General features: G+C 38.6%; 1 long non-coding RNA gene across 11 annotated transcripts in view; it reads right to left on the reverse strand.

Annotated features, from left to right (window-relative positions):
- Window positions 1–25,839, reverse strand: part of LOC115637939 — a 351,855-nt gene that overhangs the window by 10,602 nt on the left and 315,414 nt on the right. For 7 of the 11 annotated variants that reach the window (XR_003997376.1, XR_003997380.1, XR_003997377.1 and 4 more), the window contains one exon: window positions 8,013–8,124. The exons of 2 other annotated variants lie outside the window; for them this stretch is intronic. This is a non-coding gene — a long non-coding RNA (uncharacterized LOC115637939). Of the gene's footprint in view, window positions 1–7,699; window positions 7,777–8,012; window positions 8,125–24,040; window positions 24,123–25,839 lie in introns of all 11 variants that reach the window. 2 more of the 11 variants (XR_003997373.1, XR_003997370.1) reach the window with 2 other exon arrangements.

Below are 25,839 nucleotides of genomic sequence, written 5' to 3' on the forward strand. Positions count from 1 at the left end.
TTCTGGGATTGACTGTTTTTTTCCAAATGTGGAATCAGGCATTTATTTATCCACATGGTAACTACCATGTACAGTATAGCTGAATATACGTCAAGATGTACTCAGTGGGCAAAAAAAGATAGACAAGTTTGTATGAACTCAGTTTCCAGAAAAGAACAATTATCAACAGTCTTCAACAACTGAGACAAAGCAGCCAGCACTACTACCAAATTGTCCACTAGGTGTCATGAAATAATCAGACAAGCAGATGAGAAGCAATTATACATAAAATGTATCAGTGTTCCACATAGATGAAATGCTGCTTTGATATGAAATCTGTTTGAAGAGCAGATGTGGCAAAATGTCATGAATCACATGAATGCACAGACTGTTAGAAGTGTATGGGAACCTATGCCATCACACACAAAAGCTGCTGTTAACCATATTGTATGCCATGTAGTGGATTCACATGCAAGAATGTAAATGTTCCATCAAATATAGTGTTTCTGAATCACACATGCAATGTTGGCAATTCTCATGATTTTATTACAAATCTCACAATATATGTTCCTCTTGGTGCCCCAGCTCTGGGAGTCATGAGATTAATCTGAATTTCCCTTTCATGTCCACTCCACCTCCCAAAAAAAGCAAGTTTCTAACATTCATGGTTGCAGAGAAAAGCTTGAAAACATGGATCCTAATGGCTCAAAAAACTGAAGATAATAAAAAGAACCTTTTAAAAAAAACATGTTGAATTTTGAACCCTGAGGATTCACAATACTATACAAATATGCATGCATCAGACTTGTGTGTGTGAGGGTGGGGGAATTGTCAAAAAATTCGAAGTAAAGGTAAATGATGCCTGAGTAATGGCCAGATAAGGGACAGGAGGCTAACCCTAAACTCATACTCATGCAGTCTCATTGAAATCAGGCACCTTGGCCCCAAGCCTTCAGTCTGATCTGTGTTGTAAGAACAGGGACTTTTGTTTCCATAATGATTTTTTTGGTAAGACTATGGTTTCATAAGTGACACATTCAAGTTTAAGGGCCTCACTGACTCCTGTATCAACTGTGTGCACACAAATAAGCCTACCCTTTTTCACATTTATAATTACAGGCTCGGGACATGCCATATGTTAAATTAAGACAGACAGGGCAGACGAAAGGCAGAAAAGCTAAAACTCCCTCCACCCCCAAAATTTCATTGTGATATGAATACGCAGGCAGTGTTGCTACCTCTCGAATGAGATTTTAAAAAGTTAACCATAAATAATTTTTAAAAATCCCTCATCACTGAATGAACGAGTGCTTTAACATTATATTCTAGCTTTTTAAATGTTTTATTACAATTGGCTATAAAAATTGCTACATATCTAGTCATACATAATATATTACGTGCACATGTCTACATAATATGTGCATAGGAAATATTAGAGCAGGCTAACATTTCTCAAAATGTTGACATTTTAAAATTGATTATTCTTTCAAAATTTCTTTCTCTTTCTTGATCAGCTCAATTAAATACAAACACCCCTATCCACGCACAAACACAGGACCAAATAGTGAAAGTATAAATATGATATTTTCCAATATCTTTTTATCATTAAGATGACTTTGCCTGGATTGTTAAAAACAAGTACGTGGTCCTGCAACAGTGCTTCACAAAAATTAACACTCCCCCACAACTTTTAAAATGTCAGTGATGTTATTTTGGTTTTGAGAACCCTGAGATGGTCTCTGTTTCAACATATAAAGTGAAATCCTTCCCTGCTGAAGTCAATAAGAGTTTTGCCATTGACTTCAATGGGGCCACGATTTCACGCAGAGTATATCCATGCAGATACAATTCACAAGAAAGACCTGTGAGGTAAATATTTCCAGTATAAATCCCTAGCTCTTTTGACTGATAAAGGAATTAACATCTACTGAAGTGCAATATTATTCATTCCAATCTGCTTTTAAGCAGGTTTTCCACTACTGATCTTTCATTGGCCCATAAAGACCAAAAATAAGACATACCCATTTTATTCCCAATTATTATGATTGTATTGATGGTTGTGTATTATATATTTTTTCCAGATTATCAATTAGCCATGAAAGCTGTTTTATTTATTTTTTACTTTGAAAGCTAGTCCATAGTAAACTTCACTGCCTTTAAGTACTTAAAATAACATAAAAGCGGCATTGGAAATGTGAATGTATAGCAAATGTGTTTTGCTTTACCTTAGCTCCTGATGCTATAAGTCTAAAATCCCTAATACTGAAGAAAGGCAGTCATTCAAACCTCATGTCAAGAAAGCCTGAATGTCCATAAAATGAGATTAATTCTAAGCAGCAGTCTACAAGGACCTCAAATTTGTACAGGAAGGGCTTATAAAAGCACAAGAGCTAAGGTTTAAATGTCATAATCATCAGTATTTCATTTACAATACATGAATTTTAAATGGCATTCTGAATAGCCATCAAATATTAGTATCATGCATTTTTGTTTCATCCATCTCGATTAATATTAATATTAGAAATGGGTGTGAACAAATACACCCAGATCCGAACACTCCAAAACTCTGGGAAGTTTGGATTCAGATGAGAATTTTGTTGTTCAGGCCTATATCTGGTTATTACTAAGCAGGGGCGGCTCTAGACATTTCACCGCCCCAAGCACGGAGTCATACAGCAGGGGGCGCTCTGCCGCTCGCCAGTCCCTTGGCTCCGGTGGACCTCCCGCAGGCGTGCCTGCGGAGGGTCCGCTGGTCCCGCGGCTCCGGGGGACCTCCATGGGAGGTCCACTGAAGCCGCAGGACCAGCGGATCCTCCGCAGGCATGCCGCTGAAGGCAACCTGCCTGCTGCCCTCCTGGCGACCGGCAGAGCGCCCCATGCGGCATGCCGCCCCAAGCACGTGCTTGGAGTGCTGGGGCCTGGAGCCACCACTCTTACTAAGCTACATTGACTTTGAATGAGAGGCTAGACTCGGCCTTTATTCATGAACGAGCACAGGGAAGGAATCGGTTAATCATTGTTCGACATCTGCTTTAGCGAATCAGGACTTTAAAGAACCTCTGCTGCAACTTGTGTAAAACCACAATGCACAAAGAGCGATAAAGGAAAATCCTGTTTTCAACTACATTTTTCTTCAGCACACACTAGAATGGTAAATATTTTGTGGTTAACCCCCTCTCACTCTCTCACAGCACTTTCCTCTGGACAGTGGTCTCTGTGGTGCATACCACATCATTTAACATTCCCAATAAAGGTGTTGCAATAGCACTGTGGAGGAGCATTAGTGGTCTGCCTAATAGCAACTTAGTCATGCAAAGCCAACCCATCAAACCACAAGGTCACCTTTCACATGGAGCTCAATAATCTGGAAGCCCTATCAAAGCTGCCACCTGTGGCCTTTTCCGTAATACGTGCAGTCAGAACAGAAAGCCACAGTGAAATCTTATAACTTTTTGTGCTTTCAGTTTTCTAGTCCAATATTCCTTTATCTCATGCAATCCAGGGTTCATAAGCTACCAGCCTCAGATCTATGTAGTACAAGTAATAACATGGGGTTCCCCTTATTATGACCTTGTTATTAAAAAAAAGTGACGTACTGGCTTTTGGGGTAAAAAAATGGACCTGAACCCAGAGGATTCTTGCATATTCCCCAGAAAATTATGAGTATTTCTGAATCTACGTAATTCAATCAGGACCAAATCCTGAATTCCTTATTCAAACAGAATGCACGTTGACTTTAATGAGCATACTGCCTGACAAAGGACTTCAGGATTTGGTCCTCTCTCATAGGATATGTGGTAGAGAATCAGCTCATCTGTGTGCTGCATTTCAGCTTGCCTTCCCCTTGTATTACGGAGTGACAGTAGCTACTACATAGCTGAAGTTGCAGCTGAGTTTCCATCATAAAATTCATTTTGGCTCCTCTCTAAAATCCACAACAAAAGTTATATTTTCTCTCAAAACTGGTAGTTTATATTTAAGGTTGAGGGGAAAATTTTATGGTAAATTTGAAGTGAATTTTTTTTTTTACATAGTGCACTCAAAAACAAAACACTGTAAAACTTTAGAGCCTACAAGTCCACTTGGTCTTATTTCCCATTCAGCCAATTGCTAAGACAAACAAGTTTGTTTCCATTTATGGGAGATAATGCTGCCCACTTCTTATTTACAATGTCACCTAAAAGTGAGAACAGGCATTCACATAGCCCTGTTGTAGCTGGTGTTGCAAGGTATTTACGTACCAGATATGCTACACATTCATATGCCCCTCCATGCTTTGACTTGTAGGCCCTAAAGTTTTACATTGTTTTGTTTTTGAGTGCAGTTATGTAAAAAAATAATAAATCAACATTTGTAAGTTGTACTTTCACTATAAAGAGATTGCACTACAGTACTTGTATGAGGTGAACTGAAAAATACTATTTTTAAAACCTTTTCTTACAGTGCAAATATTTGTAATAAAAATGACAATATATAGTGAGAACTGTATACTTTGTATTATATTTTGTAATTTAAATCAATATATTTGAAAATGTAGAAAAATATCCAAAAATATTTAAATCGGTATTCTATTATTAACAGTGCAATTAAAACTGCAATTAATCTTAAATATTACAATTGTTTTTAATCTTGCTATTAATTGCAATTATTTTTTAAGGTTTGACAGCCGTAATTTTTTTTTAACCTCAAAAGTCTCACAAAGAGATTCCAAGCATGATGGGAAATGTCCTCGATTTTCTCTTCCCCTCCCACCTCGAGCCATCTGCACTTATATATTCCCCATAGGAACATAAGAAAGGCCACACTAGGTCAGACCAAAGGTCCATCTAGCCCAGTATCCTTGTCTTTGGACAGTGGACAATGCCAGGTGCCCCAGAGGGAATGAACAAAACAGATAATCATCAAGTGATCCTTCCTGTTGCCCATTCCCAGCTTCTGGCACAAAGATGCAAGGGACGCCATCCCTGCCCATTCTGGCTAATAGCCATTGATGAACCTATCCTCCATGAACTTATCTAGTTCTTTTTTGAACCCAATTCTTTGAAGACTTCCTGAGGAATATAGGAAGGGATTCTGACTCCTGCAGACCTTAAGAGATCTGCATGGGGTGTGGGATAGAACTTGAGAGAAAAGGTGGCTCATGGCAGAAAGGCCAGAGGGGCATCATCCCCCTTCCTGAGGACCTGCTGAGATCAGCAGAAGGGAAGAATCTTTAATAAGGCTTAGAAGCCTCATCACCAACCCACCCCAAGCTTTTCGCTTATTGAGCCGCCTTCTTCCCCTTTGAGCATTAGGAGGATCACCAAGACCATCCCAGCCCCTTGCAATCCATCGTAGGCTTTTTTCATCAGACACAATCCTGTTTGGGTTTTGCCAGAGCTCTGATGAGCCTTCTGTACCTATGGAGAGAGCTCCAATTTACTACAGATGGTGGCAGGAGAAGGGACTTACAGGTAGGCAACTGCGAGCTGCCTATGGCTCAGGTCATGGTAAGTGAGGAAGAAAGAAGGAAGGATGGTTCTTATGGCTATTGCAGACACCTGCGGTCACGAGACCAATTCTACCACAGATTTCCTTCATGACCATGTATAAGTCTTAGGGCCAGTTTTAGGCACTAAAATAAGTGTGCAAACTCCTGCCATCCAAATTTTGCCCTGCTCCTCAATTTTACAGGTAGGGAGCTGCAATTCTATACACCCCTTAGGCTCTATAGGAGAGGAGCCCTGATCCTGAGGGCTCAGATAGATTCATAGGAGTAGGACTCCCACAGCAGTGTTAGTTTGCTCTAGACTGCGCTTGGAAGGTTGGCTTTAGGATTGGGGGAGTGCAAAGGGCCCCTTTGTGCTCCCTTCCTCAACTGGGCCTAATGGTCCTTTGCCTTGCATCTGTCTCAATGTGTTTGTTTCACTTTTAGGTATGTAAGTGATAAAGTAAATAGAGAAATACAAATCTGAGACTTCAAGACAGAAGGGTGGTTTCATCCCCTCACTGAAATTCAGGAGCTGTTCATTGATAGCCACAAGCCGCTTACTGATGAAATTCAGATCCTGGCTTTGAGACGTTAATACTGGCATAACAAGTCTATACTCAAACTATTCTTTCAGCGTAAATTCATCCCTCATGAATGTCTGAGGTTCAGCATAATGTCTCCAAATATCTTCTGATCAGCAAACAACAACTATTTCTGTAAACAAATCATGATATTCAGCTTGTTATTCCTACTCCATGAAGTCACTAAGTCAACATTTATTGAAATTCTAATGGTAGCGTTGCATCAAAATTTAATATGCACATTCATTCCTGGGCAGTACTGCATTAACACTTGGTTTCATCCGTTACTATTTATCATTAGCTTTGTCTTAAAATGAAGTTCCATCTATCTCTCTATATTGAAAATAAAATGTCCTCTGCTAGCATGACCTCAAAACCCCTAGGAACACTATTTGCACAACTGGTGGAGAAAGAAACAGCCCTGAGTATAGGGAAGAGGAATTATCTACAATTTATTGCTATATATTGCAATCTGTTTGACGAGTGAGGCTTTTAAAAAACAGCAGTAGTTATTTAATATATAGTAAAAAGATATTTTCCAGTAGAAACAGAACATTTCCTTTCATTTGAGAAGATAGCTTCTGCTTTGTTTTTTGAATGAAAGCAGCAATATATTACCTGAATTTTGTAAGGAGAATCAAAAGAAAGATACAGCAGGCATACAAAAGCAAAGCCTACAATAATTCATTACTGGCAGTTCTTGTATTTACAGAAGGATACACTGGGAAAAGATTTATGTAGTTTCCCCATCACATTATGCAGTGAGAGAGAGATCATATTAAATGACATTTCTACCGACATTTTAGGGTTAAGTTGCTCAATTTATCAAGACGCTGTTTATGGTGCTCTTTTACATTGTATATCTTAAGTTTTTCTTGTTGGAGAAGTGTGATCCAGCCTTCACACTTGCTGAGAGTATTATGTCTTTTTGCTGTTAATGCTATGTACAGGAGAATGGAGAGCTGATAATATGCACATTCCATCTATGATGGAATGAAGACCTCACTAAGTGCAGTGAAACAGTCACTAAAGCAGGATGGTAAGAATGGTCTTCTGTCTAAAGGACTGGATAGTGGGTCAGGAAATATGAGTTCCCTTCCTGGCTCTGTTATGTACTTCCTGCATACTTAGAGCTAGTTACTTAACCACCCTGGGCCTCATTTTTACCATTCGTTAAATGGGGATAGCTACTTCCCTACCTCACAGAGGTGTTATGAGGTTTAATTTATTAATGGGTTAAAATTCGCTATTGTGCAGATGGCCAAAACAAGGCCTATGCAGCACTGAAGTCCCACTTAAACCTCAAAGCTTAAGTAGAACTTCAGTGGTGCATAGCCTTGTGTTAGCTCCTCTTTGCCTAAGGTCTGTTTTCACTCTAATGTTTGTAAAGCCCCTTGAGAGCTTCAGAAGCGACTATGTAAATGCAACATATTCCTATTATTGTTATTAATTTGAGAGATACATCTTGTTAGAAATGCTGTTTTGTGCTCCTAAGATGGCAGATTTGCAGGATCACAGTACTCCTTATTAAACAATGCAGAACATTTTATAGCAAGAGGTCTCAGAAGCATGCCTGTTTGTAAAGAATACAAATGAGACAAAGAAATAATATTCACTGGAGAGAGTCTGTCAAAATACAACACAATCACACTGATTTAGTGGAACTCACAATATGATTATTTTGCAGCCTCAGTGATGAATGTGATGAGGTGTTGTCTTTTTGGTCTACACAACTGCCATTATTACCTATAAAACCAGAAAATTAATACTTTAAAATGATCATTAATTTAAAGATATATATGGATGCCCACTTTGGCAATCAGCCAAAATATGAGTGCCTTGATGAATAAGACTGAAGCAAAAGTTCAGAGGTTTTTGAGATGCTGCCAAAATCGTTTTTGCACTTGATTGCTGGAAATTATCCACTATGAATGTCTATGCAATTGCAAGAAATTCATCTGCAGTGTGATTGTCATGCATACCTTGTCAATTCCTCCGTACAGAAGACCAGTCGAACTTCTTTCATTTTTTTAAATTTCTATTAGTGAAATTTCCATAGATAGCTAGACACAGATTCGCACTATGTCACACTTCCTGTTTAGAAAAGAAAAGAAAAAAGAACAACATTTGAATATCACTGGGAGGAAAAAGGCTGAAAAACATCGATAGAATTGTTAAATGCAGACCTTTCAGTAATGTTTTCCGCATGTGTGAAATTTGTTCCAGCACAAGATCGACTCATCACTTAAATCCCATTTTGAAGGCTTTAAGTGGGAAAAATGATGCATAGGCCTTGGTCTGGCCCTCCACACAGGCACATATTTTACCCTAAATGAAGCACTGTGATTTGAATTTTCTAAAACTATTGAATTTAGCTGCTATAAACTCTGAAAGACTCAAAAAAACCCCCCCAAAAAATCTCAAGTCTCTTGTACTTTTGCAGCTAAGAAGTTTTTTTTAAATCACAACCAGAAAAAAATGTCCCAATCAGTCCTTCCTGTTATCAGCATGGATAACTTGTTTTTAACCTTTAAAAAACAAACTTTCATTATACATTGGAATACACAAAATAAAAAATAAAAGGAACTGCAGTCAGGTTAATCAAACAAGCAAGAGAATTCAATGATGCAGCCTGTATAAATGATTATATGTACTGTTCAGCAATATGTCATAATATTCTCAGTAGCTTGTGATATTGTTATTTGTGGATGACACTTCTGAATGGGCTTTCATTATATCTACCTATATAATTCACTAATTATATACATAAATACAAACGTGTTGCATGTTGAAAAGTGAAATGTTTTTATTCTCCTGCATTTGGGGTGACCACACAACGCTCCAGCAGCAATGTAAAATAAAGCTCTGTGTACGATTACGCTGGGTCATCCCAAGGAAGAGAATGTGCTATTCCATTCTTCCTCTTTTCACTATGTTGTATTCCATAGATTATCCACATGTTATAGGTTCCGATGTTCACTCTGCTTAACTCTGCTGTTCCCTTTTCTGAAAATCATTTTTTTCAATTTTTTTTTCAACTTTCCCCTGCCCCCAGTAATGCTACTCTGTATGTCCACAATTACATACCCAAATCCCTGCAAATGGGAGACATCTCTTTCTATCTTGGCTCTCATATGGCCCTCATCACACAGCATGGCAGAGCAGGGACTGAACCCAAGGCACTTGAATCCTACCTCAGTATCCTATCCACTAGACACTTCCAAGCAGGTGTCTACAGTATGATCCTCTAATAGAGACAGCTCTTTAGAGAAGTCAATTTTCTAATTCCCTGTCTACACTAGAGTACCACTACATTTAAACTAGAGAGACCTACATGAATCTACAGATTTGTAAATTAATTAATTATTTTCATTTCTGTCAAACCAAGAAACTGTGATAGCCCTGCATTAGTGTAATTAGTCCCAACTAACATGACATCATTACACACACCTGCTGCTTTCACACATTCCAGATTCTTTCTATATAATCTAAAATCAGGTGACTGAGATGACCTAGGTACTAAACACTTTGAGACAAATCCAGACGTTCTGTAAGTAGACACATCTCCATTTAAGTCCATGGCATTGCACCAGGTCTGACTTTGTTTCATTCAGGAGGATGAACATATTTTGATGTACATATCAGATAACTGTGCTGTTATTTTATAATTGTATTTAATACTAGAGTGGTGTAAGGTAATTTACAGGGAGCAAAGAGATGTAGTGAAATCCTGGTTCCATGGAAGTAAATTGTAAAACTCATAATGATTTCAATAGGGCCAAAATTTCATCCATGTTTCCTGCCTTTAGGAGCTCCATTCTGTATCCTAAAGCAGTCAGAATACAACTGACTCCTCTTGGAAAGTCCTTTATGATCAGATTTTCAGCCCAGATATCCCTTTTATACACTTCCATCACTGGGAACTGCCTTTAACAGGGAGACATCCAGACAAACACCATGACAAGGTTTCCGCTATGCTTGTTCATTTAGCGTTTCTCTCGTATTTCTCCACACTTACATCTTTTCAGAAGAGAGAAACATGGTAATTTTTCCTTTAGCAGAATATCTGTTCTAAAAATGCATCTGTTCTAAAACTGCCAAATCTTTTTCAAAGCCATTTTGGCCAATTTTTTACATCATGTTCTCTCACATGCTTTGTTATCAGATGTGGTTTCATATCTATATCAAACCCCACATTCCTCATCTCAGTTTCTGCAAAGATATCAGGCATGTTATGTTTTTTTAAGCTTTCCCCCCCCCGAAAACCTTCCAAGCTCTCTATTCCAGTTTTGCTTCACCTGTTTCATTATTGCTCTTTCCATTCCATGAGTTATCTTGGTAGTTGTCTGGCTATGCCGAAAGAATGACAGGAGACATTAGATATGGGTTTAATCAGGCTGCAACTTTATTATTAGATGTCTGGGACTAACCAGGCGGATAAAATGTGCAGTGCAGGTGAAAACCCCCATAATTCACCGAGGGGGGGGGAGTGCTTTTTTCAGCTTCCTCCGCCCCTGCGCTTTCCATTCATGTCCCTTCAGCAGATCCACTGCCAGGACCCTCCGATTCCAGCCAATTTGTGTGTGTCGGAGGGGAGCTTTCACCAGCTCCCCCACTGTTCATCCAGGTCCCTCCAGCAATTCCCTTGCCGGGACTTTACCAATTCCAGCCAATTCTGGGGGGGAGGGGCTTCCACCAGCTCCACCCCCCCTTTTCATCCAGGTTCCTCCAGCAACTCCCTTACCGACCAACCCTGCTCATAGGAGGGGTTAGGGTGGACTATAATGATGGGGGGTTGGGTCCCTGCTGTACCAATCGGAGGAGTCTCCAACTGCCCCCAGCTTGCTCAATTACCAATCACCTCTCCTTAATTCCTTTTCCAAGCCATTTATCCATTCTTTTGTGCTTCAATTTATGGAGTACCTGCATTGAACATCCGCTATACCCTTAAATAAAGAGTTGCAAGATATGGCCTACCGCCTGTCATGCTGTGTATGAACAGTGCCCACCTGAACCTGCTGCGAGGAAGGCGAACCCCCCACCCCCACCCCACACACACAGCACCTGGCCAATATGGTGGTAAAGGAAAAATTAACTGGGCGGCTAATATAATGCCCAAGCAAATATAGCTAAACGCCTTCCATATTTGTGACCTAAATAGAGAGGGAGGGTGGGTGCTGCCCTGCCTGTTCTGAGTGAATGAGGGGAGGGTGCAGGTTCAGGCTCATTCCTAGACCCCTCATTCCTTGGTGGTGAGTCATCCATCATGCTGACTGCTTTTCCAGCAGTTTTACATCTCCTCCCCTCCCCCAAGCCAGAAAGCATTGCCCTCTGCTCCCGGCCAGCCAGACAACTCCCTCCACCCTTCCCCCTGCTTAAAGTGCACGGCGGTGAATCTCCCACTTCTTTCCTTTGACTGACCTCTTTTATTGTTGTATCTGTAGTCCACTTAGGTACTAGAACCCACTGACTTATTCTTCTCATAGGCTTGCCATCTTAATAGCAAATTTTTACTTTGTTTCTCCGGTCAGATCAGCTCCTCCCCTCCTTCCTTCTGGCAAACATGATACTCTGCTTCCTATTTAAATATTTAACACACTGTAAAATGTGCCAATGTATCTGTTTGCCCCATGGAACAGCAGGATGTATACAATTTGTGTATTTTTAAAAATAGGATAGAATGGTCTCCAAAACTGAGGTGGGAATCAGCTGATCAGCCTTAGTCAGCCATGTGCACACAGAGAATCCAGAGGCTGATACTCTGAAGCAACATGGGGATGAGATATCACCGATAAAGAAACTCTTCCACCTTAACTACACTAAATAAGTACAGAGAGGGTATATGTTGGTGTAGTTTCCTATAAAGATTTCATAGGCATGGGTTTGAGATTGCCATGTTATTGAAGTAGGGGACAACACTACAAATACATGAGAGTAGATTTACTCATATGTGAAAGTATTCTCATGATCAGGCCTTTAATTTCTCTTTCAGAATTTTAGGCATAAAATGAAAAACTAAAAACCAAAAATCCACTCCTTACTTTTACATTCCTAGTAGTATAATAGAGATGGCCAGATATTTTTGTTGAAACCATCAGAATGTTTGTAACAATAAACACAGGATTCATTCTTTTGTTTCCTGATTCAGGAAAGCATCTCTATTCAGTAAAGCATGTGCTTAAGTCCCATTGAACCCAACATAAACGTGTGCTTTCTGAACTGGGGCCTTGGTGCACATCAAAATGTATTGTTTCTCAAGGTAAACGAATCTTATTGTTCAAGAAATATTACCTTCTTCAATGGGAATTATGTGAACAATGTGGAAAAAACAGGATGCTGTACTAGGCAAAGAGCAACGGCGTATCAACTATAGTATCTGAGACATGAAAGTGACACATACTGAGACTAGATAAAAACAAAAGAAATACAGAGACAAGCCAGACAGCTAAACAATTTGTTCAAGGAAAAAATCCCAATAATTAATACACAGTATGCAGACCAAGTATTTAACACAATAACTTATTCTGTTTATTTAATATCTGCACATTATGGTATTGAAGAGAGACATATTTAATTTTTAGCCAAAGCCCCACAGTTAGTTGGTGGCTCTTCACTAATCCATTGTACCAAAAAAAAACTAAACTTCAGCTTCAGGATTAATGGCTGAGAGTGGAAATCAATGTGGAATTTTAACTTAAATGGAGTAAATAATTTTGGAGGTGAAAAGATGAAAGAAACCTTCTTATCATTGAGAGTCTAAATTCTGCAAGCTTTTGCATGCAAGCTTATGAATTTCTTGGATTTTTATTTGTGTTTGTTCCATTCTTAAAGTCATATCTGAGAAGTATCTGGGCCAATTGATCAGTTCGGCCCCAAAGAGGCATTTTTAAAATGAACATTTATACAGAAGAGAGTATTCATATCCTTTCAGTATCTCCCGTATATATACAATCCAGCAGGGAAAAACAAACAGAGAGTGAGTGTGTGAGTGAGTGAGAGAGAGGGAGATGTTAGTGAGGGCAGACTTTTCCTCTAGAGTTATATTGATATATGTTTTCTCTCTCATAGGTACTATATGCATTTCTGACTAGCACAGTTCAGGTATCCCTGCTGTAGGAAAGGGTATCAGGTATATACCTTGCAGGGCTCAAATTTTTCCTATGCATGAGTCCCAGGTTTGTAGAGAATACAGTACCTTCTAAGGCACCAATTCTGCAAAGACTTATGCACATGCTTACTATATGCACTCACAATAGTCCTACTGAGACTTTCCACAGTCTGTAAACTTAAACCTTGTATAAATCTTTAGAAGATCAGGGCCTGAGTCTGTTCAATTCCCCCCTTGCATGAAAAGTTTCTCTAAGGTAGATCATAGGCAATTTTCAAAGTATTTTAATATTTCCCCAGTGTTTTTTTAAATCAGTATTTGTAAAAAGTCTTTTGGGGATAAACTGATGACTGTGTAAGCAGAGATCCAAGCAGAAAATGCAGATTTTAGTGAAACTTGCCAAGTGCTACAGATCACCATTCAGGCCAGAGCTATTTCTTGATTACATTCCATGTATTAGGGGCATGTGCAAAAGAGCTATGTTTGCACCTATTTGTCTTTATAGTTTTACCAAGAGAAAGATGGAATGTGCTGGGTACCATGGGAGGGAAATGAGAGGAGGAGGAGGTTTATTTTTGTTTTATCAAGGAATGAACCAGGAAAGAAAATAAAACAGGAAGCTCCCTTTGTTTGTAACAAGAAAATAAGAAAGGCAAGGGCACCAGGAAATATCCCCCTACCCCTTCCCTGAAGCAGGCCAAAGATAGGGTGGGGAATGTTTAATTTCTTAGCCTCTTACATCAGCTCCTACACTAAGCCTGGCAAGAAAGTAAAGCAAAGGGACCAAGAAAAGTGACAGCATAATTAATCAGAGGAGAATTATGCCACTACTAACACTAAGTAGACTTACCATTCAAATCAAATATAGACAAAATTTGCTCTCCTATGGGTGCTCACAATTCCCTCGCCCGTGGGAATTGTGTACATCAGATACAGGCTTTTGCTCAGAAGTTAGGGAATCTATTTTTGACTTTAAAATAAACTAATTCAAACAATGTAGAGCATAAATATTTCTTTACTGTTCTTCACAGGTTGTTTACAGGATTATCTCAATTTTTGCAGCAACCCCTCTTTCTCCCAAACCTTAAAAACACAACCCAAATGACTACGCATTTACCTTTTGTAATGGGCAAAGATTTGAAATGGCCTCTTTGTGGCTGGAACATATGAAGAAGGGGAGAGATAAAATATAATATATGCTAAATAGGTATCACCTTGCATTGCACATTGCAGCCCTGATGGTAGCCATTTTTCACTTGGATAACCAGCGTGGTAAAGATTGTTATAAAAATAAAAAATGACTAGCTTCTACAAAGCAAATTGGAACGAAATGCCCGTTCCTAGAATGGGAATGTGCTAAAGTCTAGTTCAAGTGTACAGTGTCAGAGAATAGTTGTGCTCTTTGTAGTGTATGATGACTTAAAAGAAAAGTCTGAAACAAAACCTTTTTTGTTTGTTTATTTGTTTGTTTTCAAAGTCTATTTGAGAAGCATAGTGTTTCATAAAAAACAAAAACAAAACAAAACAGCTATGTGTTTCTGGGGCCAAGGCCATGCTCGGACAAGGAAATCTGCTTCAAGCGAAAAAGCATGTTCTAACTCGATCAGAACCGGCTCTTCCATGATAGCTCAGCACATATAAGTCAGTTTTACAGTTTGTGACAGCAGCATAATGCAGAATGCCAGTTAGATTGTATGCCTATCCCACAACACGCAATGAGGCAGTGTACCAATGCTTCATTGTTTTGTGACCACAGAACATTCACTGTGTGGAGAGAAAAGAGTCTGAAAAGAGAAACTATGATTTTCTAATTGATGCAAAAACAACAAACCCCCACTACTGTTTCCATTTGACTCCTTGAAAAGCAGCATGAAACTGTTTTATAAGGGCTTCCCACCAAGACCAGTATTTTTCAACTTATACAGTATTCCTCAACTGACCCTTAAAAGGTGGAACCCTTCTGTCTCACTTTTACATTCGTTATTTTTCCTTTCCCATGCAGAATGTTGATGTTTAAAGTGAACCATAAACGCACCACAGTGCTAATTTTCACAGCCTTAACACATTCTCCCTCCCCCATCTACTAGGTTGGTGGGATTTTTTTTCCTGTGGATTTTTGATATTTTTGTTCTCACTCATACATTCCAAGTATCCTATCCATGCCATCTGATGTGCTGGTTTAAACTTTGTGATGATAGTCCAAAGAATATCTTCCTAGCCATCTCCTTCATTGGAAAATCTTGAGATCTATAACCACCAGCAAATACTTATAAAGAATGAAAAATAGTTGGTGTTAGTGTTTCATTGCCAGGAAATGTTTCTCTCTGGAAGTTTATTCAGAATGATAACCTGGGTTATGCTAACCTGCTTTAAAGTCCAGTGTGTCACAGGAATATTTCAAATGTAATCGGATTCTTGTAGACAGTCACAGAATAGGACTAGTTCCATATACCTATTGTAATTAGATATTTTAAAAATATTTCCCCCCATTTACAAAGCTACCTGTAAGCTGTAATAGCATCCACATGAAAGGAGCACAACACTTATTCTCTCATTTGCATAGGGCATATAAACATTTGTTGGATGAGACATTTAGACAAAGTCCTTAACACTATGGGAATTAAAGATCCCATGGTATTTTTTGAAAGAGATGGGGCTCACAGAACTGGGTCTTATATTTAGGACAGAGACTCTCACTGCCATGGGATAACAATCATTCCTGCACTAGATACCGTTTGCTATATCATGCTTGCTGGGTCTTTTTGCTCTGTCATGATTATGAGCAAAATGTGATGAATAGATGCTGGAACAATCATGAAACAGTAACTTTTACTCATCGGGAATGTGGTTAAGAGTTAATACTCTGCTAATTTATGGTTTGTCATATTGCTAGATGATGGCTTAATAACAAAGGAAAAAATGACCATTAAAAAGGTGACTCAGTGCATATCTTCCAACTGACTAACAAGTAACACACTAACTACATGCTAGGTTTCATTAATATAACAACAACAACAATAAAAAAAAAGGAAATTATGTAATTCATGCACATTTTTATAAAGGCCTATTAATCCCATGAAAACAAAGCAAAAGGAAAGGCACTTCTGATACCAAACAAACCTTTATCACTTTTTCTATTTAAAGTTAATTATACTGGGTGGATTTTCAAAAGTTTTAACTCTGCTCCCATTGAAGCCAATGGGAATTCACCCCACTGACTTCAACCACAACAGTGTGAGGCTGGTGCTCAGACCAGGTGCTTTTGAAAATCCCATCCAGTATCTATACTCTTCGATTTCCTCTCTGGTATGTGCACATCTCATTTACAACACAAAAATGGTTACATGCAAAAGATCGTCAAAATAAATGCAAGCTCTGAAAAAGTGGGTTTTGGTCTGATGCAACATGGAGATGTTGAAGCAAAGACATTTCTGTCTTCTAAAGTACCTTATTACAAATTCTGCTAAACGAATTGTGCTGCAGGGCTCCATATCTCCCCTGCATCACGGTATCGGCAGGACTTTTTTGTTCTGAACTGATTTTATCTTTTCAGTCAGCCAGCCCATGGCTGGTTACTACAGACATTTTTTTCTCTCATGGTAAGCCTGAACTTTCACAGCTCAATTTTATAACACTTTCTGCAAATTTTCACTATAAAACCCAGCAACATTCTGTTTAAAAGGATTCAAGGATTAGTGGTCCAAAATTAGTGGTGCAAAAAAGATTTTATAAAACCAACATAATAATAAATACTACTACTTTGTGATTTTATAGCATTTACCATCTGAGGATCTTCAGCACTTTGCAAATAGCCATCAAAACGTCCCTGGGAGGTACAGTAGGAGCTATTAAAATCAACATTTGCCAAGTTACCATAAATATTTCCCATTCTAAGTATAACTCTGGAATCACAGATACTACATATGGTAACTACTAGAAACCCTCACTTTTTAATGACCACCACCTATGGCTTCGAGTCTGCAAAGGCTTACACATGTGCTTCCCTATATGCACAATAAACAGCCTAACTGACTAGAATAGCACTACTCACAGTGGGTAAAGTTTAGCACATGTATAAGTCTTTGCAGGATTACAGTCTTAGTTAGGTATTATTTTCCATATTTTTCAGCGAGGAACTAAGGCATGGAGAAGTTAAGAATGACTTGCTGAAGCCCACACATTAAGTCTATGAATGAAATGGGAAGAGAATCCATATATTATGATGTCCAGTTCTAGTGTAAAATTTGCAAAAGCACTTACACGGCTTAGGACGTTATGTCCCATTTTCAAAATTGAATGAGGCACTTAAGAGACTAATTCTTATTGAAAGTTAATAGGACTTAGGTTAAAGTCATTTTCAAAATGAGACTTAAGCTCTTAAGTTACTTAAATGCGTTTGAAATTTTTATCCCTAGAGTTTAAACAAAGAGGCATCCCTTCTCTTCCAGAATTTGCTTGAATAGAAATTAGGAATGGGCCTGATCTGTGGTAATTCCTGCAAAATGGTGATAAAGGGTAATAATACAGGCCCATATGTTCCAAAGATATTCATGCTGAAAAATGTAAAAACTTACCAAAAACCATTCCTTGAAATTCAGTACAAACACTTAAACTTCCTGTCTGGTATGCCGTCATCTCAATTTACAACACAAAAATGGTTCCACACACAAGATTCTCAAAATAAATGCAAACTCTGAAAAAGTGGGGTTTGGTCTGATGTAACATGGGAGATGTTGAAGCAAAGTCACATGCATGGCACCATGGGAAAATGCAGTAAGTTACTACAAAAAACTGAGATAAATTAATACAGCTTTTAGCAATATTAAACTTGCTATCAGCAAAAATCCACTCCCTGGGGTGGCAAACTATAAATGTATACGCATAAAGAGATCATTTGCAAATGGCTGAGATGTGTGGGCTTAATCTCAGGCTGCAAGGTACTTGGCAAAATGTGCTGTACATTTCTGTCTCCTAAAGTACCTTATTACAAATTCTACTCGATGAATTGTGCTGCAGGGCTCCATATCTCCCCGGCACCATGGTATCGGCAGGACGTTTGTCTTCTGTAATGGTTTTATCTTTTCAGTTAGCCAGCCTGTGGCCAGTTACTACAGACATTTTTTCAGGTAAGCCTGAACTTTCACAGCTCAGTTTTATAATATTTTGTGGATTATGTTAACACTTTCAGCAAATTTTCACTACAAAGACCAGCATATGGCCACAGCTACTAAAAAAATGCCCCAAATGAATTATTTCTCTGTAACAGTACTATAACTACAGGCAATACCATTAAAACAATGATAATTCTACTGGGTAGGATTATCCCTCAGATCCATATGCAGAGGGTCACTTCACACACAAATCTTCTTCATCCTAGATGGATAGGGGAATGGCAAGGAACAGCACCATCCTCTTCCACTGCAGATCCCACAGAGCACGCTGGGGAAGATGGCAGAAACAGTGTGGTCCGAGGGGGATTAGAAGGCTGTATGTTGTTTCTCCTTTCCCCTTCCCCCGGACCCACAGAGATTCTGACAAATTGATAATACAACCTGGAGCTCAGCTATTTTTTTTCCTGTGAATTCATTTCTCCCTGCCCTCCCGTCCCCAGAGGAAGCTGGAGCCACACTTCCAGGGTTGGGGGGATGAGGGCTAGAGCAACTGTGGAGACATATGGCCTCTGAGCGATGGCCGTAGCCTACTGCGGATGTCCCCAAATCATTCCACACAGACCATGTCACAAAGGAGGGAATGCCTTCCATCTCAGATAGAATCTCTTTCAAATATACTCAGAATGGTACAGTTCTCTATAGATATAAAAGAAGGATCTGGTGGAGGTAAACTTTCAAAGTAGAGTGTGTGGATTTAACTACATGACTTCCCATGACATTAAGGAGTAACTTGGATAAGATCCTTGCATAATACTTTGAAAAGTTACACAGTAGTGTCATAATTGTATCAATTTCAGACACTACTTATTGAGCAAGTAATTGTACCACCAAAGCTGCATGGCTTTTTGTAGCTATATAGTTAGTGTCATGTAGTAAATTAGCAAGTTGTAGCCATCCTCTATGGGCCAGAGCCTTAGCTGATGTAAATCAGCACAAGTCCATTGACAACAATAGAACTACATCGATTGAAACCAATTGAGAATCTGGCCCTAAGTGTTTTGTATAACAAGTAAAATACCACCACCTTACTCTTACATAGTGCTTTTCATCTTTAGCTCTCAAAGTGCTTTTACAATGGAGGTCACTATACCTATTTCTACAGATGGGGAAACTGAGACTCTGGGAAGGAAGAGACTTGTCCGAAGTCACCCAGCAGGTGAGTAGGGAATTGAACCAATATAATAACCTCTTAATTCAAAAAAAAAGTCCCAAACCCTGTACGTGTCACAAATCACTATGGCATGCTGCAGCCGTGCAAGTGCACACAAAACACAGCAACTATCAATAATGTAACACTAATGACTATAATGCAGCTAGCTAGGTATTTTCACTCTCTCTCCTTCTGATTTACAATCTTTACAAATGCTGGCTATTGTTATTCATCAATATCTAGTGTTAGGATACCCACTGCATGATACATTTTCATGAAAAAGGCTTTGGAAACAGAAATAGAACATAACAGTATTTCGTGTGGGTTGTGAGACTAACTTTAAAACTGCTAATATAATTGCAGACACGTCTCCTTTCAGAATGTTAGTTATATGCAGATGTAACAGGACCTGCACAATCGCGCAGCAAGCAATGCCTGCTGATTACTATTTGCAACGGGAGCGTACTGGAAGGCTCTCTCCAGACTGCGATTAAAACCAGGCTAATTCCCAAGTATGTTTGGGCCCGGTTGTTAACAGGGACTGAGCACTGTTTCTGTGACCAGTGGGAACAATTTGTTTTTCCTGAGACCTGTGCTAACTCCTGCCGTTACTCCTGCATGCAATCTACAGCGTGGTACTATATTCATGGTGCTAACAGTACTTACATAAATTATCCCCGCCATGCTAGTCAGGGAAAGGGAGCTAGACACTAGAAAGAAAGAAAGGAAAGATGAGTCAGTGGGTTCATCTAGGATTTTGTTCCCTTTGTTTTGAGTCAGCAGTTGTACCCCACAATACTGTAACCAAATATTATTCTAGAACCTCTTTTTTTTATAAAAAGGGGGAGACATATGGATTTTTCTGAGTTAAACCCAGTTCTGGAATGTACTGAACAAATATTTTACAAAAGGGAGAAAAGTTTACTTTGGAGTAATGTTACTGTTGAATGATTTGTAGTGCTCATAGCTGAATGATAGAACAGCCTTAAAGGCTGTATTTTACAAAGGCTTCTCACTGTTTGGAGGAATTAAATTGATCATATGCAGAAACAGGAAAATAATAATAATGATTATTTTGCCAATTAGATGAGTAAATAGTTAACAGGCTAAATCTGCCATACAAGTTTATGTCAACGCCATTTCCTGCAAGGACACCTGATAAAGGAGCAGGCATGTCAGAGAAATCCATACTTAATAAGGCACTATGCATTTATGAGGTTTCTTTTGAATCATAAAGTCTGGGTTAGTCAATGAAGCTTTCAAACTATCTGACTTGAAAATTAGGGTTTGGCAAGGTCCACTGACATCTGTTTGCTACCACTTTATTTAGCCCCCTTCTACATTCCCTGGAGGTATCACATACAAGCTGCTTTGCAGTACCACACTACAGCAACTGCAGACAGAAGGGAATGTAGACGGACATGCAAAGTGTTTAAAATAGGAAGCACAGGCTCTGTGCTGGGGGCTAACATAACAGGTGTCTATATACTGGGAGCTTATATTAATGAGGCTTCTGTTACACATGTACTAGACTGCCGTCAGTCTTTTCAGAAGTAGATGGGTATTTTGGTTAAAATCAGACAGAGTAACCTCATAGTAACCTCCAGTCTGGCTCATAGCCACTAGGGAGGATTCTGAAGGACTGTCCCTTAGAGCTGCATTGATTAGATTTCTTCCCATAATACTTCCAGTGTTTCTGCTCACTAAACCTTACTGATAATTGAGTCTAGAATAAAGGGTGGTGGAGGGAATCAAAGCTGATCTTGTGAAAATGGGCCATAAAATTAACTAGGTTCCAAACATCAAACCATTCTTTTTGCTCTACTACAGCCAGAAAATGAGAGCCTGTGAAATGCTGAAAAGACACAGTCCTAAACCAAAGAAAAAACAGCCAATAAATATCTCCAGAATCAATGCAATGTTAAAATTGAACGTTTAAACACACAAAACCCAGGAAATATGAAAGTCTAAATCCCCTTGAGCAATATTAACTCAGCCATAGGCAACATAAGAAACATTTTCATATTCTGTTTTTGCTGATAGATGTATATTTTAATACTTATTTTCACATGCTACTTGTGTTCACGAAAATATATTTAATACTTTTAATACCATACTCTGACTTTATGGTGCATTTCCTGACTTTTATGTGTTGTAGTATCCAACCTCAACATTGCTCCAACATAGGATTTCATTGGGAGGGAGGGTGTTATAAAACAAACAAATAATATTCTTTTAAAAATCTATGTCCACTCAAGAAGAGTGGAGCTGGGAACCCACGATGTAGCTAGAGGGGTTGTGGTAGTGCTTGTTCTGCTGAGGATATTAATCCCAATGTATTTGGGGTGCTTACAAAAATCACAAATGCAGTTTCTATAAATTATTTTGAAAGCCTTAAGTGCACATATGCCAGATGGAAGAGTCAGTCAACTTGTTAATGCTAAAGTATAGTTAACTTGCCTAGAGGAGGAGACCTGTGAATGTACAACTGGTTACATTTCCAAATTAATTTTCATATAAACCGGAATCTGGCACTTCATAAAACACTGTTCTTTAAAAAAAATAAAAAGACAATGTGAATTTGCAGGTACCAGGATTCAGCAGAAAGATCCGTCAGACTGGCTGGGTCCCTTCTAATGCCACCTTTCTGTTTTGGGCCAATATGGGTCTTCCATAGATGGCTGACATTTTCTTCTATATGGAGTAGGTTGGTCTAAGGCAGGGGTAGGCAACCTATGGCACGTGTGTCGAAGGCGGCACACAAGCTGATTTTCAGTGGCACTCACATTGCCCGGGTCCTGGCCACCGGTCTGAGGGGCTCTGCATTTTAAATGAATTTTAAATGAAGCTTCTTAAACATTTTAAAAACCTTATTTACTTTACATACAACCATAGTTTAGTTATATATTATAGACTCAGAGAAAGAGACCATCTAAAAACGTTAAAATGTATTACCGGCACATGAAACCTTAAATCAGAGTGAATAAATTAAGACTCGGCACACCACTGCTGAAAGGTTGCCGACCCCTGGTCTAATGCAAAACCTGGGACTTGCATGGCTCAGCTGTGGCCCTGGACAATTTTTGCTGGACAGAGAGCCTTATTTGTTAAAAATAAATAAATAAATAAATAAATAGCTGGCAAAACGTGAAAAATTGAGAGTTCTCAAACTAATAAATGATGAGGGGAACACCATAGTTTGAGTTAAATTAGTGTCTATCCATTAATCAAAATTTTAAGTAACACATAACTACTCTTTGTTACAAAACTCACCTGGCTGTTAATTCCTAGAAGAAAAAGCAGGATCTTACTAATGCAAATGAACATGCTAGGCAGAGTTAAAGGAAAGAGAACTAATAGACTGTCATGATTATAACTAGTTGCACTGGAGAAGAATGATGCAGTAACCAAGCTATAAATTACATATTACTTGTAGTGATATGGCAACAAATAAACAAGGAGCATATTGTACTAAAGAAAGTACAAGTAGCGAGTTTGTATTTTCTTTTCTAATAAAATACAGACCTACAGTACAACATCTTTTCAATATGTAATACATCTCAATACGTATCAATATACTATGTAGATTGCTGAAAATTCATCAGCCTCATAACTGTATTTGGATACTAAGACACAAGATTTAAATAATCTATTCAAGTGTTAAACATGTTTGCATATTTGGGACCAATGGAAGTAGGGAAGGGAACTAGCACCAAAAATATAAAATACTCTTTGTTAAATGGTTTACATACATTTGACATCTATGAGACAGTGGCAATGACCTCTAAAGTTGATGTTTATCTTGGGTTTCACATCATTCAAAATATTTTAAATTCATGTCTTGGGTCACATGCATGCCAAGAAGGGAATAATCAGAAACAACCTTCCACCCTCCAATAAAAAATGTTATCGACACACAAAATCTAACACAGATGTTGCTGCTAAATGTTACCAAGCCTTACTGTGGGTATTGTATTCTTTTGTTTCAACAACTGAGCTGATTATTTCTGACACTTTACCGTTAAGTATGAGAAAGGAATGAAAGATAGCTATTAACTTGGCATGAGCTTACATTCCTGCCCATTATTGATCAACAGAAGCCTGCTGAGTTTCCAAATACTGTACAAATAAAAGCAAAAAAGGGTGCTGTAAGACAAAATGCTCGCATCTTCATCCAGAATAAAACATTCTTACTGAAAAATCCTAAACAGCCAGGATAAAATAAAATGGAGCATTTTTTCAATAAAGAAAATAAATAAATAAACAGGCTAACATTTTTTTCTCTATCCAGATTATCTAAAAGGTTTTGCATGTGTCCTGAGACCTTTGAATAACTGGGGTTGCAAGGCAGCTTTAGAAATATACATACTTTAAAAAGACCAACACTTGTAAAAATAGCACCTCTGAAAATTTCAAAGGTAATTTTTAACCTACTGAGTGCCATACAACAACACTATCCTTTCAGAGAAGGCTCAGAATGAACATTTGGAGTCCTGCACAGTAATTGACTGTCCACTGCCACTGATGCATGCAACTCATGGAACTTGTATGACTAATTCCAAAACACATACTAAAACATACCTCATTAAGAGCTTGGAACTTTCTCTTATAACACAAGCATGTAGGTCTGATGGACTATAAAGATGCACTGGCGGCAATGACTCTGGAGTGAAATACAAATGAATTATAAGCATCAAAATCTCTGAAAAGTTTCTGCAAACCTGCTCACATATATATTCGAGAATGAAACAGTCTTTCAGAGATGGTGTCAGAAAAAACTTGTCAGGAAACTAGATGACAGTTTTACAGATTTCTCCCAGTAATGGAAAATTACAGCCTTTCCCTCACTTTGGGCAGAACATTGATCCAGATTATCTTCTTAGAATTACTGGGAAGATAGGATAGTAGATGGAGAGACTTCTATTTCCCTATGTTAATTTCTCCTCACACTTTCTATGGGTCATCTCAATTATCACTTCAAAGGTTTTTTTTCTCCTGCTGACGATAGCTCACCTCAATTGATTGGACTCTTCCAATTGGTATGCATACTTCCACCTTTTCATGTTCTCTGTATGTATAAATATCTCCTGTCTGTGTGTTCCATTCTATGCATCCGAAGAAGTGAGCTGTAGCCCATGAAAGCTTATGCTGAAATAAATTTGTTAGTCTCTAAGGTGCCACAAGTACTCCTGTTCTTTTTGCGGATACAGACTAACACGGCTGCTACTCTGAAACCTGACAATAAAGACAATATTTAAAGAAATGCTGTTTCATTGTCGTTGGTTGTTCTTTGGAGTATGGAGCTACTTGATTTAAATAATAATAGGAGAGGTACCTATCTCCTAGAACTGGAAGGGACCTTGAAAGGTCATCAAGTCCAGCCCCCTGCCTTCACTAGCAGGACCAAGTACTGATTTTTGCCCCAGATCCCTAAGAGGCCCCCTCAGGAAGTGAGCTCACAACCCTGGGTTTAGCAGGCCAATGCTCAAACCACTGAGCTATCCCTCCCCACTTGCTGAGCATTTAAATGTGATCCTAACCAGCCTTTGAAGTCAACATCTAATTAAAACAAATGGGAGATGTAAATCACAACTTTAATAAAAATAATTTGCACTGTTGTAGCATCTTCTGTTGAGGATCTCAAAGTAATTTATAAACTCTGCTAGGCAAGTAGTATTTTTCATTATACAGATGGGGAATTGAGGCATTCTGTGATTCCATGTGACCTTGGGCAAATCACTTAAAGTTTTTGGAAGAGTCACAAACTGAATCTGAATCCCCTAACTCCCTGGTTCTTGAACAATATGAACAATTTTCTGAAATGGGTTTGGCAGGTTACATGGCAGCTAGGGTATCCTGGCAAGTCATCTTTTCAGTGGATACAGCTATAAATAATATTCCATTTAATTATTTTTTTAAATGAAAGCTTGGTATCTGAACGGAAAAAAAGCTGCACATACTGTATTTCCGGGGAAACCTTAAAAACACAAAGTTGCAATTTTTGTGCCCTCCTCTCAGGAAACTACTGGCTCTCTTCACAGGGCAATCTGCCTCATTTGGTGAATTTACTCCCTGTTACATAATTCCAAATCTTGCTTGCAGCTCTGAGTCTTTATTGTGTGTATGTGAGAGAGAGTAAGAGAAAGGAAAAGAGTGATCCCTGAAGAACTAGTTTAACGTGCTTTATTTTATTACTGTACACACAATGTTCTGACGTGTTTGGCACTCAGGGTCACTACATAAAAATGATTGATTGACTGATTCCACTTTAAAAATAGAAGTACTGTACTGATACTGGGAGTAACTAGCTACTATTATTAAGATAGGGCAGAATTTTAAAAAGCTTTGTATCTGCATCCTACTGTGCATGTAAAGCATCC

The sequence above is a fragment of the Gopherus evgoodei genome, chromosome 1 (assembly GCF_007399415.2).
Source record: "Gopherus evgoodei ecotype Sinaloan lineage chromosome 1, rGopEvg1_v1.p, whole genome shotgun sequence".
NCBI lineage: Eukaryota > Metazoa > Chordata > Testudines > Testudinidae > Gopherus > Gopherus evgoodei.